Source organism: Bombina bombina, chromosome 4, assembly GCF_027579735.1.
Source record: "Bombina bombina isolate aBomBom1 chromosome 4, aBomBom1.pri, whole genome shotgun sequence".
Classification (NCBI taxonomy): Eukaryota; Metazoa; Chordata; class Amphibia; order Anura; family Bombinatoridae; genus Bombina; species Bombina bombina.
The window spans coordinates 155,915,060-155,928,799 of record NC_069502.1 but is presented as its reverse complement, the minus strand read 5'-3'; the positions used below and the strand labels follow the sequence as shown (position 1 = coordinate 155,928,799).

General features: G+C 41.1%; 1 protein-coding gene across 3 annotated transcripts in view; it reads right to left on the bottom strand.

Annotated features, from left to right (window-relative positions):
* Positions 1-13,740, bottom strand: part of NBAS (NBAS subunit of NRZ tethering complex) — a 1,903,611-nt gene that overhangs the window by 688,627 nt on the left and 1,201,244 nt on the right. The window lies entirely within an intron of this gene.

Here is a 13,740-nt window from a genome sequence, read left to right as displayed (position 1 = left end):
TACATTAATAAAGGCTTCAACATTATTACATATAAAAAATAGAAGGTAAATAAACTGATAAATGTTGCTGGCATAAATGCAATTGTAATCTAAGAGGACAAAAACATAATTTATGCTTACCTGATAAATGTATTTATTTAATGGTGGTGAGAGTCCACAATCCATTACTGATGGGAATTACTCTTCTCTACCACTAGGAGGAAGCAAAGCTTCCCAAACCTCAAGAGTCCTATAAAACCCCTTCCACCTCACATATACCTCAGTCTAACGTATAGCCAAGCAAGTAAGGAAAGAAAAAGGAATAAGAGCAAAAAAGGAGCAGGTAAAACAAAAATCTAACCCCAAGAAAACAAAGGATGGGGTCTTGAGACTCTCACCAGCATGAAAGAATTAAATTTATCATCAGGTAAGCATAAATTATGTTTTCTTTCATACAGGTGGTGACAGTTCATGATCCATAACTCATGGAAACTAATACCCAAGCTGTGGAGTACACAAGTAATAACAAAGGGATAGATTTAAAAACATCTTTTTCACTGATAAAATAAATCCACAACCCCAATATATATATATTTTTAATAATATGCTTAAAACAGGAATAATCATCAAACTGAGACAACTGCCTGAAGAACCTTTTGTACCAAAGGCTGCTGCAGAGGAAGCGGAAACATAAAAAACAGAATTTATGTTTACCTGATAAATTACTTTCTCCAACGGTGTGTCCGGTCCACGGCGTCATCCTTACTTGTGGGATATTCTCTTCCCCAACAGGAAATGGCAAAGAGCCCAGCAAAGCTGGTCACATGATCCCTCCTAGGCTCCGCCTACCCCAGTCATTCGACCGACGTTAAGGAGGAATATTTGCATAGGAGAAACCATATGGTACCGTGGTGACTGTAGTTAAAGAAAATAAATTATCAGACCTGATTAAAAAAACCAGGGCAGGCCGTGGACCGGACACACCGTTGGAGAAAGTAATTTATCAGGTAAACATAAATTCTGTTTTCTCCAACATAGGTGTGTCCGGTCCACGGCGTCATCCTTACTTGTGGGAACCAATACCAAAGCTTTAGGACACGGATGAAGGGAGGGAGCAAATCAGGTCACCTAAATGGAAGGCACCACGGCTTGCAAAACCTTTCTCCCAAAAATAGCCTCAGAAGAAGCAAAAGTATCAAACTTGTAAAATTTGGTAAAAGTGTGCAGTGAAGACCAAGTCGCTGCCCTACATATCTGATCAACAGAAGCCTCGTTCTTGAAGGCCCATGTGGAAGCCACAGCCCTAGTGGAATGAGCTGTGATTCTTTCGGGAGGCTGCCGTCCGGCAGTCTCATAAGCCAATCTGATGATGCTTTTAATCCAAAAAGAGAGAGAGGTAGAAGTTGCTTTTTGACCTCTCCTTTTACCGGAATAAACAACAAAACAAGGAAGATGTTTGTCTAAAATCCTTTGTAGCATCTAAATAGAACTTTAGAGCGCGAACAACATCCAAATTGTGCAACAAACGTTCCTTCTTCGAAACTGGTTTCGGACACAGAGAAGGTACGATAATCTCCTGGTTAATGTTTTTGTTAGAAACAACTTTTGGAAGAAAACCAGGTTTAGTACGTAAAAACCACCTTATCTGCATGGAACACCAGATAAGGAGGAGAACACTGCAGAGCAGATAATTCTGAAACTCTTCTAGCAGAAGAAATTGCAACTAAAAACAAAACTTTCCAAGATAATAACTTAATATCAACGGAATGCAAGGGTTCAAACGGAACCCCCTGAAGAACTGAAAGAACTAAATTGAGACTCCAAGGAGGAGTCAAAGGTTTGTAAACAGGCTTAATTCTAACCAGAGCCTGAACAAAAGCTTGAACATCTGGCACAGCGGCCAGCTTTTTGTGAAGTAACACAGACAAGGCAGAAATCTGTCCCTTCAGGGAACTTGCAGATAAACCTTTTTCCAATCCTTCTTGAAGGAAGGATAGAATCCTAGGAATCTTAACCTTGTCCCAAGGGAATCCTTTAGATTCACACCAACAGATATATTTTTTCCAAATTTTGTGGTAAATCTTTCTAGTTACAGGCTTCCTGGCCTGAACAAGAGTATCGATAACAGGATCTGAGAACCCTCGCTTCGATAAGATCAAGCGTTCAATCTCCAAGCAGTCAGCTGGAGTGAAACCAGATTCGGATGTTCGAACGGACCCTGAACAAGAAGGTCTCGTCTCAAAGGTAGCTTCCAAGGTGGAGCCGATGACATATTCACCAGATCTGCATACCAAGTCCTGCGTGGCCACGCAGGAGCTATCAAGATCACCGACGCCCTCTCCTGATTGATCCTGGCTACCAGCCTGGGGATGAGAGGAAACGGCGGGAACACATAAGCTAGTTTGAAGGTCCAAGGTGCTACTAGTGCATCCACTAAAGCCGCCTTGGGATCCCTGGATCTGGACCCGTAGCAAGGAACTTTGAAGTTCTGACGAGAGGCCATCAGATCCATGTCTGGAATGCCCCACAGCTGAGTGACTTGGGCAAAGATTTCCGGATGGAGTTCCCACTCCCCCGGATGCAATGTCTGACGACTCAGAAAATCCGCTTCCCAATTTTCCACTCCTGGGATGTGGATAGCAGACAGGTGGCAGGAGTGAAACTCCGCCCATAGAATGATTTTGGTCACTTCTTCCATCGCCAGGGAACTCCTTGTTCCCCCCTGATGGTTGATGTACGCAACAGTTGTCATGTTGTCTGATTGAAACCGTATGAACTTGGCCCTCGCAAGCTGAGGCCAAGCCTTGAGAGCATTGAATATCGCTCTCAGTTCCAGAATATTTATCGGTAGAAGAGATTCTTCCCGAGACCAAAGACCCTGAGCTTTCAGGGATCCCCAGACCGCGCCCCAGCCCATCAGACTGGCGTCGGTCGTGACAATGACCCACTCTGGTCTGCGGAATGTCATCCCTCGTGACAGGTTGTCCAGGGACAGCCACCAACGGAGTGAGTCTCTGGTCCTCTGATTTACTTGTATCTTCGGAGACAAGTCTGTATAGTCCCCATTCCACTGACTGAGCATGCACAGTTGTAATGGTCTTAGATGAATGCGTGCAAAAGGAACTATGTCCATTGCCGCTACCATCAACCCGATCACTTCCATGCACTGAGCTATGGAAGGAAGAGGAACGGAATGAAGTATCCGACAAGAGTCTAGAAGTTTTGTTTTTCTGGCCTCTGTCAGAAAAATCCTCATTTCTAAGGAGTCTATTATGGTTCCCAAGAAGGGAACCCTTGTTGACGGAGATAGAGAACTCTTTTCCACGTTCACTTTCCATCCGTGAGATCTGAGAAAGGCCAGGACAATGTCCGTGTGAGCCTTTGCTTGAGGAAGGGACGACGCTTGAATCAGAATGTCGTCCAAGTAAGGTACTACAGCAATGCCCCTTGGTCTTAGCACAGCTAGAAGGGACCCTAGTACCTTTGTGAAAATCCTTGGAGCAGTGGCTAATCCGAAAGGAAGCGCCACAAACTGGTAATGTTTGTCCAGGAATGCGAACCTCAGGAACCGATGATGTTCCTTGTGGATAGGAATATGTAGATACGCATCCTTTAAATCCACCGTGGTCATGAATTGACCTTCCTGGATGGAAGGAAGAATTGTTCGAATGGTTTCCATCTTGAACGATGGAACCTTGAGAAACTTGTTTAAGATCTTGAGATCTAAGATTGGTCTGAACGTTCCCTCTTTCTTGGGAACTATAAACAGATTGGAGTAGAACCCCATCCCTTGTTCTCTTAATGGAACAGGATGAATCACTCCCATTTTTAACAGGTCTTCTACACAATGTAAGAATGCCTGTCTTTTTATGTGGTCTGAAGACAACTGAGACCTGTGGAACCTCCCCCTTGGGGGAAGTCCCTTGAATTCCAGAAGATAACCTTGGGAGACTATTTCTAGCGCCCAAGGATCCAGAACATCTCTTGCCCAAGCCTGAGCGAAGAGAGAGAGTCTGCCCCCCACCAGATCCGGTCCCGGATCGGGGGCCAACATTTCATGCTGTCTTGGTAGCAGTGGCAGGTTTCTTGGCCTGCTTTCCCTTGTTCCAGCCTTGCATTGGTCTCCAAGCTGGCTTGGCTTGAGAAGAATTACCCTCTTGCTTAGAGGACGTAGCACCTTGGGCTGGTCCGTTTCTACGAAAGGGACGAAAATTAGGTTTATTTTTTGCCTTGAAAGGCCGATCCTGAGGAAGGGCGTGGCCCTTACCCCCAGTGATATCAGAGATAATCTCTTTCAAGTCAGGGCCAAACAGCGTTTTCCCCTTGAAAGGAATGTTAAGTAGCTTGTTCTTGGAAGACGCATCAGCCGACCAAGATTTCAACCAAAGCGCTCTGCGCGCCACAATAGCAAACCCAGAATTCTTAGCCGCTAACCTAGCCAATTGCAAAGTGGCGTCTAGGGTGAAAGAATTAGCCAATTTGAGAGCATTGATTCTGTCCATAATCTCCTCAAAAGGAGGAGAATCACTATCGACCGCCTTTATCAGCTCATCGAACCAGAAACATGCGGCTGTAGCGACAGGGACAATGCATGAAATTGGTTGTAGAAGGTAACCCTGCTGAACAAACATCTTTTTAAGCAAACCTTCTAATTTTTTATCCATAGGATCTTTGAAAGCACAACTATCCTCTATGGGTATAGTGGTGCGTTTGTTTAAAGTGGAAACCGCTCCCTCGACCTTGGGGACTGTCTGCCATAAGTCCTTTCTGGTGTCGACCATAGGAAACAATTTTTTAAATATGGGGGGAGGGACGAAAGGAATACCGGGCCTTTCCCATTCTTTATTAACAATGTCCGCCACCCGCTTGGGTATAGGAAAAGCTTCTGGGAGCCCCGGCACCTCTAGGAACTTGTCCATTTTACATAGTTTCTCTGGGATGACCAACTTGTCACAATCATCCAGAGTGGATAATACCTCCTTAAGCAGAATGCGGAGATGTTCCAACTTAAATTTAAATGCAATCACATCAGGTTCAGCTTGTTGAGAAATGTTCCCTGAATCAGTAATTTCTCCCTCAGACAAAACCTCCCTGGCCCCATCAGACTGGGTTAGGGGCCCTTCAGAAATATTATTATCAGCGTCGTCATGCTCTTCAGTATCTAAAACAGAGCAGTCGCGCTTACGCTGATAAGTGTTCATTTTGGCTAAAATGTTTTTGACAGAATTATCCATTACAGCCGTTAATTGTTGCATAGTAAGGGGTATTGGCGCGCTAGATGTACTAGGGGCCTCCTGAGTGGGCAAGACTCGTGTAGACGAAGGAGGGAATGATGCAGTACCATGCTTACTCCCCTCACTTGAGGAATCATCTTGGGCATCATTGTCATTGTCATATAAATCACATTTATTTAAATGAATAGGAATTCTGGCTTCCCCACATTCAGAACACAGTCTATCTGGTAGTTCAGACATGTTAAACAGGCATAAACTTGATAACAAAGTACAAAAAACGTTTTAAAATAAAACCGTTACTGTCACTTTAAATTTTAAACTGAACACACTTTATTACTGCAATTGCGAAAAAACATGAAGGAATTGTTCAAAATTCACCAAATTTTCACCACAGTGTCTTAAAGCCTTAAAAGTATTGCACACCAAATTTGGAAGCTTTAACCCTTAAAATAACGGAACCGGAGCCGTTTTGAACTTTAACCCCTTAACAGTCCCTGGTATCTGCTTTGCTGAGACCCAACCAAGCCCCAAGGGGAATACGATACCAAATGACGCCTTCAGAAAGTCTTTTCTAAGTATCAGAGCTCCTCTCACATGCGACTGCATGCCATGCCTCTCAAAAACAAGTGCGCAACACCGGCGCGAAAATGAGTCTCTGCCTATGCTTTGGGAAAGCTCCTAAAGAATAAGGTGTCTAAAACAGTGCCTGCCGATAATATTATATCAAAATACCCAGATAAAATGATTCCTCAAGGCTAAATATGTGTTAATAATCAATCGATTTAGCCCAGAAAAAGTCTACAGTCTTAATAAGCCCTTTTTGAAGCCCTTATTTACGATCGTAATAAACATGGCTTACCGGATCCCATAGGGAAAATGACAGCTTCCAGCATTACATCGTCTTGTTAGAATGTGTCATACCTCAAGCAGCAAGAGACTGCTCACTGTTCCCCCAACTGAAGTTAATTGCTCTCAACAGTCCTGTGTGGAACAGCCATGGATTTTAGTGACGGTTGCTAAAATCATTTTCCTCATACAAACAGAAATCTTCATCTCTTTTCTGTTTCTGAGTAAATAGTACATACCAGCACTATTTCAAAATAACAAACTCTTGATTGAATAATAAAAACTACAGTTAAACACTAAAAAACTCTAAGCCATCTCCGTGGAGATGTTGCCTGTACAACGGCAAAGAGAATGACTGGGGTAGGCGGAGCCTAGGAGGGATCATGTGACCAGCTTTGCTGGGCTCTTTGCCATTTCCTGTTGGGGAAGAGAATATCCCACAAGTAAGGATGACGCCGTGGACCGGACACACCTATGTTGGAGAAATGGTAGAATTTATTAAAAGTATGCAAGGAAGACCAAGTAGCTGCCTTGCAAATTTGATCAACTGAAGTCTCATTTTAAATGCCCAATAAGTGGCAACTGACCTAGTAGAATGAGCAGTATTCTGCTCCGGTGAAGGCTGACCTGCCTCCAATTAAGCTTGGTGAAACAAAAGTTTTAACCAAGAGGCTAAAGAAATAGCAAAGGCCTTCTGACCTTTAATAGGCCCAGAAAAAAAAGAAGAAACAAACTGAAAGTATGTCTAGAATCCTTAGTAGCATCAACATAATATTTCAATGCCCTAACAACATCCAGAGAATGCAAAGATCTTTCAGAAGCAGTCTTAGGCTCAGGACACAAAGAAGGAACAACAAATTTTCTACCAATGTTATCTGAAGAAAAAAACCTTAGGCAAAAAATGAAATGATGTCCAATGACACAGCACACATGACCTTGTGTGAAATCGAGCAAATGGAATTGCATCTGAGGATGCAATCATGAGACCTAGTACTTCCATACACAGAGCCATTGAAGGAAACAAAAGACAAGCTGAAACCAATCTTAACCGTCTCTGCTCTGTTAGAGAAAGGACACTGAGTCTATTTGGAAACCTAGGAAAAGTAACCTTTGTCTGAGGAACAAAATAACTCTTTAAAAAATTGATGCTCCAACCATGCTTTCGAAGAAACAATAAGAGATGGATGGTGTGAAATACTGCTAAAGGAAAAGATGGAGCTTGAACCAAGATAGTGTACAGGTAAGGGAATACTGCAATAGCATGAGATCTGATTTAAGACAAAAAAGCCCCTAGTACCTTGAAAAATATTCTTGGAGCTGTAGCAAGACCAAATGGCAGTGCAAAAAACTGCTTGTCCAGAATAGCAAACCTCAAACTGTAAATGTTCTCTGTGAATTGGAACATGAAGTCAAGCATCCTTTTAACCAATTGTAGACATAAACAGACCTTACTGAACAAAAGGCAGACTAGTCCCGATAGTTTGTATTCTGAAAGATGGAATCCTTATAAACTTGCTCAGAGTTTTTAGATTAAGAACTGGTCTAAAAGTGCCTTCATTCGTTGGAACAATGAAGATGTTTGAATTAAATCACATCCCCTGCAAAGGAACTGGAATAATCACTCCCATAACTTCCAAATTTACAGCTTTTACAGGGTTCCTTGGAACATTGGATAGAATAAGCCTTGCTCTGGGAGGCCTTGTCCTGAATCCAATTTGATAACCCTGAGAAAAACATTCTGAATACAATAAAAAAAAAAAAATACAATAAAAAAAAAATACAATACAAAATAATTTAAAAATCTACTTAAAAGTGGGTAGGGTCTCAAGGACTCTCACCACCATAAAATCAGGTAAGCATAAATTATATTTTCTTTCATAAAAGTGAGGAGAGTGCATGAACCATTACCCCAGGGAAACTAATACCCAAGATGTGGAGTCCACGAGTAATAAGATTGGGACAAGAAAAAATTAATCAATATCTAAACATATTTTTCTTATTATTTATTCTTTCTTTTCTCTCCTCTTTTTTCAAATTATTTTATATGTTACAAAAACATTATATATGTACACAACAATATTTAATGTCCAGAAAACACTGCCTGAGAAACTTTCCTACCAAAAGCTGCTTCAAAAGAAGTAAAAACTTCAAAATAGAATTGAAAATCTTACCCTCTCAGCAAAATATGAATAAAGCAGACGAAAGGATCATTATACCCTGCATTAAAATGTGTGTGCAAAGTAATTCTAATGCATGTTAAAAAGCCTATACACTCACATCTAAGCAGCACGCTAACAAAGCTTGACAATACTATATGTGCGCGCAAACTAATCTCTACATGCTAACAGACTAGGTGTGAATCAAGCCGCTGCGCAATAAAAAAAAAAAAAATGCGCGCAAAGACCCAAACACAGATCACTATATAAAAACATAATTTTGTAAGAACTTTCCTAATCAATTAATTTCATTCATGGTGGGCCTCAAATCGATCTGAGAACTCCTCTCACAGAAGAACATCTGGAGCATCTCCATTCTTTACCTTCCTCCTGCAGAGGCAAAGATAAGACTAGTTTCCAATGAGGAAGGATGGGTTTTTAAGGTCTTTTGCAGTTTTTTTTGGAACCTTTGCTTCCTTCTAGTGGTCAGGAGTCGAATAACTAGGAGTAATGGCTCAAGGACTCTCAGCATTTTTATGAAAAAAATTACAAAATATTTTAAATATCTACATAAGCACTTTTTTCCCCTTTTAAATAAAACTAAATGATTACAAGTGTAACTAATAAAATAACCAGGTGACTAAACCAAGTTAACACACACACATACACAAACAGCATGCAGACAAAATATATATACATCTATCTATCTATCTATATATATAAAAAAAAATAATATATATATGTAGGAAAAAATATATACATTTAATGGTACTTAATACATTGCATGTTTGAAATAGTAAAGCTACTGATTATTATTTATAACATAAAGAAAGCTGCAGTGAGTACATTTTCAGAGATTGCATTTTCCTTTCAATACACAACATGCTGCATTGAAGATTTAAACAATAATTACATCTACCATAAAAACAGAGCAGAAATAATTGTACATCTGGTCAGAAAGAAAAGAAAAGCATTTGTAAATGTTTCCCATTCTTGCACTGAAGGCCAAACACAGCTTCATAACTGCTCTACACTTTACGGTTATGTTTATTACCACAGCTCAACAAATACATTCAAATTGTGGTCAATGTCATAAAACTCAGCGGAGTAAATAAATACTAACCGGAATTAAATGATGCGCGTCATTCTTTTCAAATAGTCCTAGAGAATAAAGGTTTGTAGCTTTTCAAGGTTAAGGTTACTGTTAACTGACACTCAAAGACAAACCAAAAACACAGCAACCGACTTACTATCCATAAATGTTAACATAATATTTATTTATTGATTTATTTATTTTAAATGTGTTTTGCTTTTAGGAATAAGAAGAGAGTAAAACTGTAGCAAAAATGTAAAAATGGAACTAGGCCTTTATATGTAGATGCTCTCTGGATAGCATGTGATATGGATTGAACACACACCGTTTTAGAATACCACAGACTCTGGTCCCAATAATGACACAAGGGACAGCACAACGCTTTCACAGAACAATGCCATTCTCTTCACTAAAGAGGCAGAGAAATGGAGCGAGAAATACAAGTCCCAAGAGCAAGATAACTGGGATATAAACCTAAAAATAAATCATGGCCCACACCTCTGGCCTTCACCAACAGCCAAGTTCTCAAACAACTCAGTAGGAAAGATGCAAAGCACTGCAAACCGATAATAGCAGCCTGAACTGATCATTTGTATAATCACTCACTATAGAATTTTCACAGCATATAACACATGAATGAGCAAAAAACAACTTATCTTTGCATTACATTGACTTGCTGGAAAACTAATTGCTACAGGCGTTATATAACCATAAGCAAAGAGATAAGATAAGCAGTGAAACAAATATGCATAAGTACACCCCCCCTCCCCCGGAGATCCTCAGTCACTTCACAGTTCAAACCGGTCAGCTTAATTTGCAGATGCAAATGTCTGAGCAGCACAGGTTCACTCAACCTCCAGTGTACACATGCACAGACGCAAGTGAATACAATACCAGTTCAGTAGCATAACTGCTTAGTGTTATTAAAACATACAAAAAAAAAAAATCACTTAATAAAAAGATGTACAAGAAGAATGTATTGCCTGTAAAGGAATTGTAACAAAGCTATCTGCCACTCTGCAACAGTGGGAAGTGTGGCTTTAAAAGGGTTAATGACAATATTCTATCACTATTCCATAACAGGGTATAAACACTACACTATTAACCGCTAAACCTACACTCATCTAATTTATTACTTGCTGCCACCACCTACAATTTAAAACAGAGCATCGTTGGTTAACCTAAATTATGCTTAAATTATACAAAGTTTTTTTTTTTTTAACTACAATTCAACACAACAGATCACAAATGATATCAGGATAAAAGATTATTCAAACTAGGAGAAAAAAACAAAAAACATTTTATTTTATTTTTTTGACATACAGAAAAAAAAATGTGTTGCAAAAACATTAAGAAATAAGAAATGAGGACTTCCGGTAGATGGGCTTCCTGTGCAGCCGCAGAGAAAGAGAGCTCCGCAAAACTGAGCTAAACTGCCTCATATAACGCTACTTTTTGAGCTGCCCGACCCCACACAACAGACTTGCCTGATGGAGGACACACATGCCGGCCGTTTACTTTAGTGTGCAGGACCAATAACAACGATCCTGGCCGCCGGGAGCTCCGGAACATAAAGGACACTAGACGCTGCTGCGCCATCTTGGACTCCCTACAGCTACGGCCCGCTCTGAATGCACGCCGATCGACCTAACATCCAGAGAGGAGATACATCCCTAGGAGTTACGAGGGGTGAGAGACTCTACTGAACCCAGATAAGGGGAACCGAGAGGTCACAAGGGGGGGCAGGGGAGATACGCAGGTCACAGACTGTTAACCACCCCCTACAGTTTAAACATCTATAAAAGGGATATTGCAGTAAAGACCCCCACTGTCCGGTTGTATAAGGACACATACAAAGACGTATATTAGAAGCTACTGAGGGACAGGGCACTTACTAACCTGGCTCCATTCTACCGCAACAATATGATCCCACGTGGCTTAGGCCTTAGACCTATCTAACCCTGCAGAGAGATATTACGACTGCACAGAGATGGTGAGGCTTGGTGGGGAGCCACGTGGGGAGACCGGACTGCAAAAGCACCGCACACTTTTACAAACTGAACTGCGACAGGCTCAACACTCACAACACAAGAGGTGAAAATCTGCTGTCCCCCTGATTCTGTGAGCTAGGAGATAGTGCGCTGCGCACTTCAGAATCACTTTATAACCTGTCACTTCAACATAGGGGAACATTCTCTAGGCATATACTGTGCTTGCCTTATCCAACACGCACTCCTTTTTAGTATCTGCACTGTCAATTTGTACAGGACACACTGATGAAAGTGGATAAATATTTCTTTAAGCTGACTCCCCCTCAGACTGACACCATGAGCCAGAAGGACAAAAAAAATGATAGAAAATCTAAATATCAAATGGAGACTCAGGCGGTGGTTGAGATAAACATTGACACCAGTGCCAAGACCATGGGAGATCACACTCAGTTACTGAAGGAACTGAAATCCTTTTTTTTTGCCTAAAATGGAGACTCTGCAGGCAGGCCTAGACACCTTGACTAGTGAAGTCAGACAATTCTCCAAGCGTCTCTCTGACGCAGAAGGCCGTATATCAGAAGTAGAGGACAGGCAAGTGGAAACAAGCAACTCCATACAACAAATCCTCCGCCAAAACAAACTATTGCAGGAGCGAGTGGATGACTTAGAGAACCGTAGCCGCTGTAATAATTTACGAGTGGTGTGACTACCGGAGAAGGTCAAAGGTAAAGACCTGCTGGCCTTTGCGGCACTTGTTCTTCCAAAGCTTTTGGGTATACCGCAGGATCTTTTACCCCTGGATATCGAAAGAGCTCACAGAGTGGGCCCTGAGCGAAATTTGGAAACCAGTAACCAGAAACCAAGGCAACTGATCTTTAAATGCCTTAACTTCCAAGAGAAGCTGAAGATCCTGAGAGCTTACCGGATGAAAAAATAAGTCTTGTACGAAGGTACTAGACTTTTGGTGTTTCAGGACTTCTCGACGGAGGTCACCAAACAATGCAAAGATTTTTCACCGATCTGCTCACGTCTGTACGAGCAGGGCCGACAAGTGGCCTTGCTGTTCCCAGCTAAACTCCGCTTACAAACATCCTCTGGCCCTAAGTTTTTCCACTCCCCCCAGGCGGTGGAGAGCTACCTGGAATCAGAAAAGCGACAGCAGGAAGCTGGCTGAGATCCATGGACAGGAGCTAATACGTAACTATATATTGTTTATCATTACTAATGGATAAGGTGGCCCAGAAGTGCTCCTCTTCGGAGCACCCAAGGGTGATGTGCTTGCATAGGCCCAATACAGTTGCACCTGTTGTGCCAATTCTGGTTAAATGTTTTAAGGTTGATTGTGTTTTTTACTTGTTCAAATATTTTACTGAAGTTAATGGTACCTAGATTGAGAGCCTTAGCCTCTATGCCTTCTAACTTAACTGTAGACAAGCAGACATTGCACTATCTTATTATATGTAAAATTAGACCATGCATCCTGGATCCGGTCTTAGTTCTCAGTGGCCCCTATGCAACTCTGAGACAGATGGACAGATATATGGATTATCTATGGCCTATCCCTCACATGCAAATTGTATACAACCAGTCCACTTTTTGTGCTGTATTTATCCTACTAATAGATAGAATATTGTTCAAATATTTTACTATATATCATCAACTGTGTCAATGCCTGTCAGTATTTCATATGCATACTAGGATTTTATTACTGCAATGTGACAATTTATGCCTACTATTGTCTGCCCTTATATGTTTAACAACTAGGTACTCTCTCTGCTGTATGGGGGAACATGTTTGTTCTGTTCATGACTATGTTGGTATTTGATAGATGTGTGGTCCATGGGTGTATGATTAACTGCCAACCAATATCTTGCAGACCGATGATAACTATAATTCTAACCCCCACAGGCCCAATACAGTTGCACCTGTTGTGCCAATTCTGGTTAAATGTTTTAAGGTTGATTGTGTTTTTTACTTGTTCAAATATTTTACTGGAGCTAATGGTACCTAGATTGAGAGCCTTAGCCTCTATGCCCTCTAACTTAACTGTAGACAAGCAGACATTGCACTATCTTATTATATGTAAAACTAGACCATGCATCCTGGACCCGGTCTTAGTTCTCAGTGGCTGCTATGCAATTCTGAGACAGATGGACAGATATATGAATTATCTATGGCCTATCCCTCACATGCAAATTGTATACAACCAGTCCACTTTTTGTGCTGTATTTATCCTACTAATAGATAGAATATTGTTCAAAGATTTTACTATATATCATCAACTGTGTCAATGCCTGTCAGTATTTCATATGCATACTAGGATTTTATTACTGCAATGTGACAATTTATGCCTACTATTGTCTGCACTTATATGTTTAACAACTAGGTACTCTCTCTGCTGTATGGGGGAACATGTTTGCTCTGTTCATGACTATGTTGGT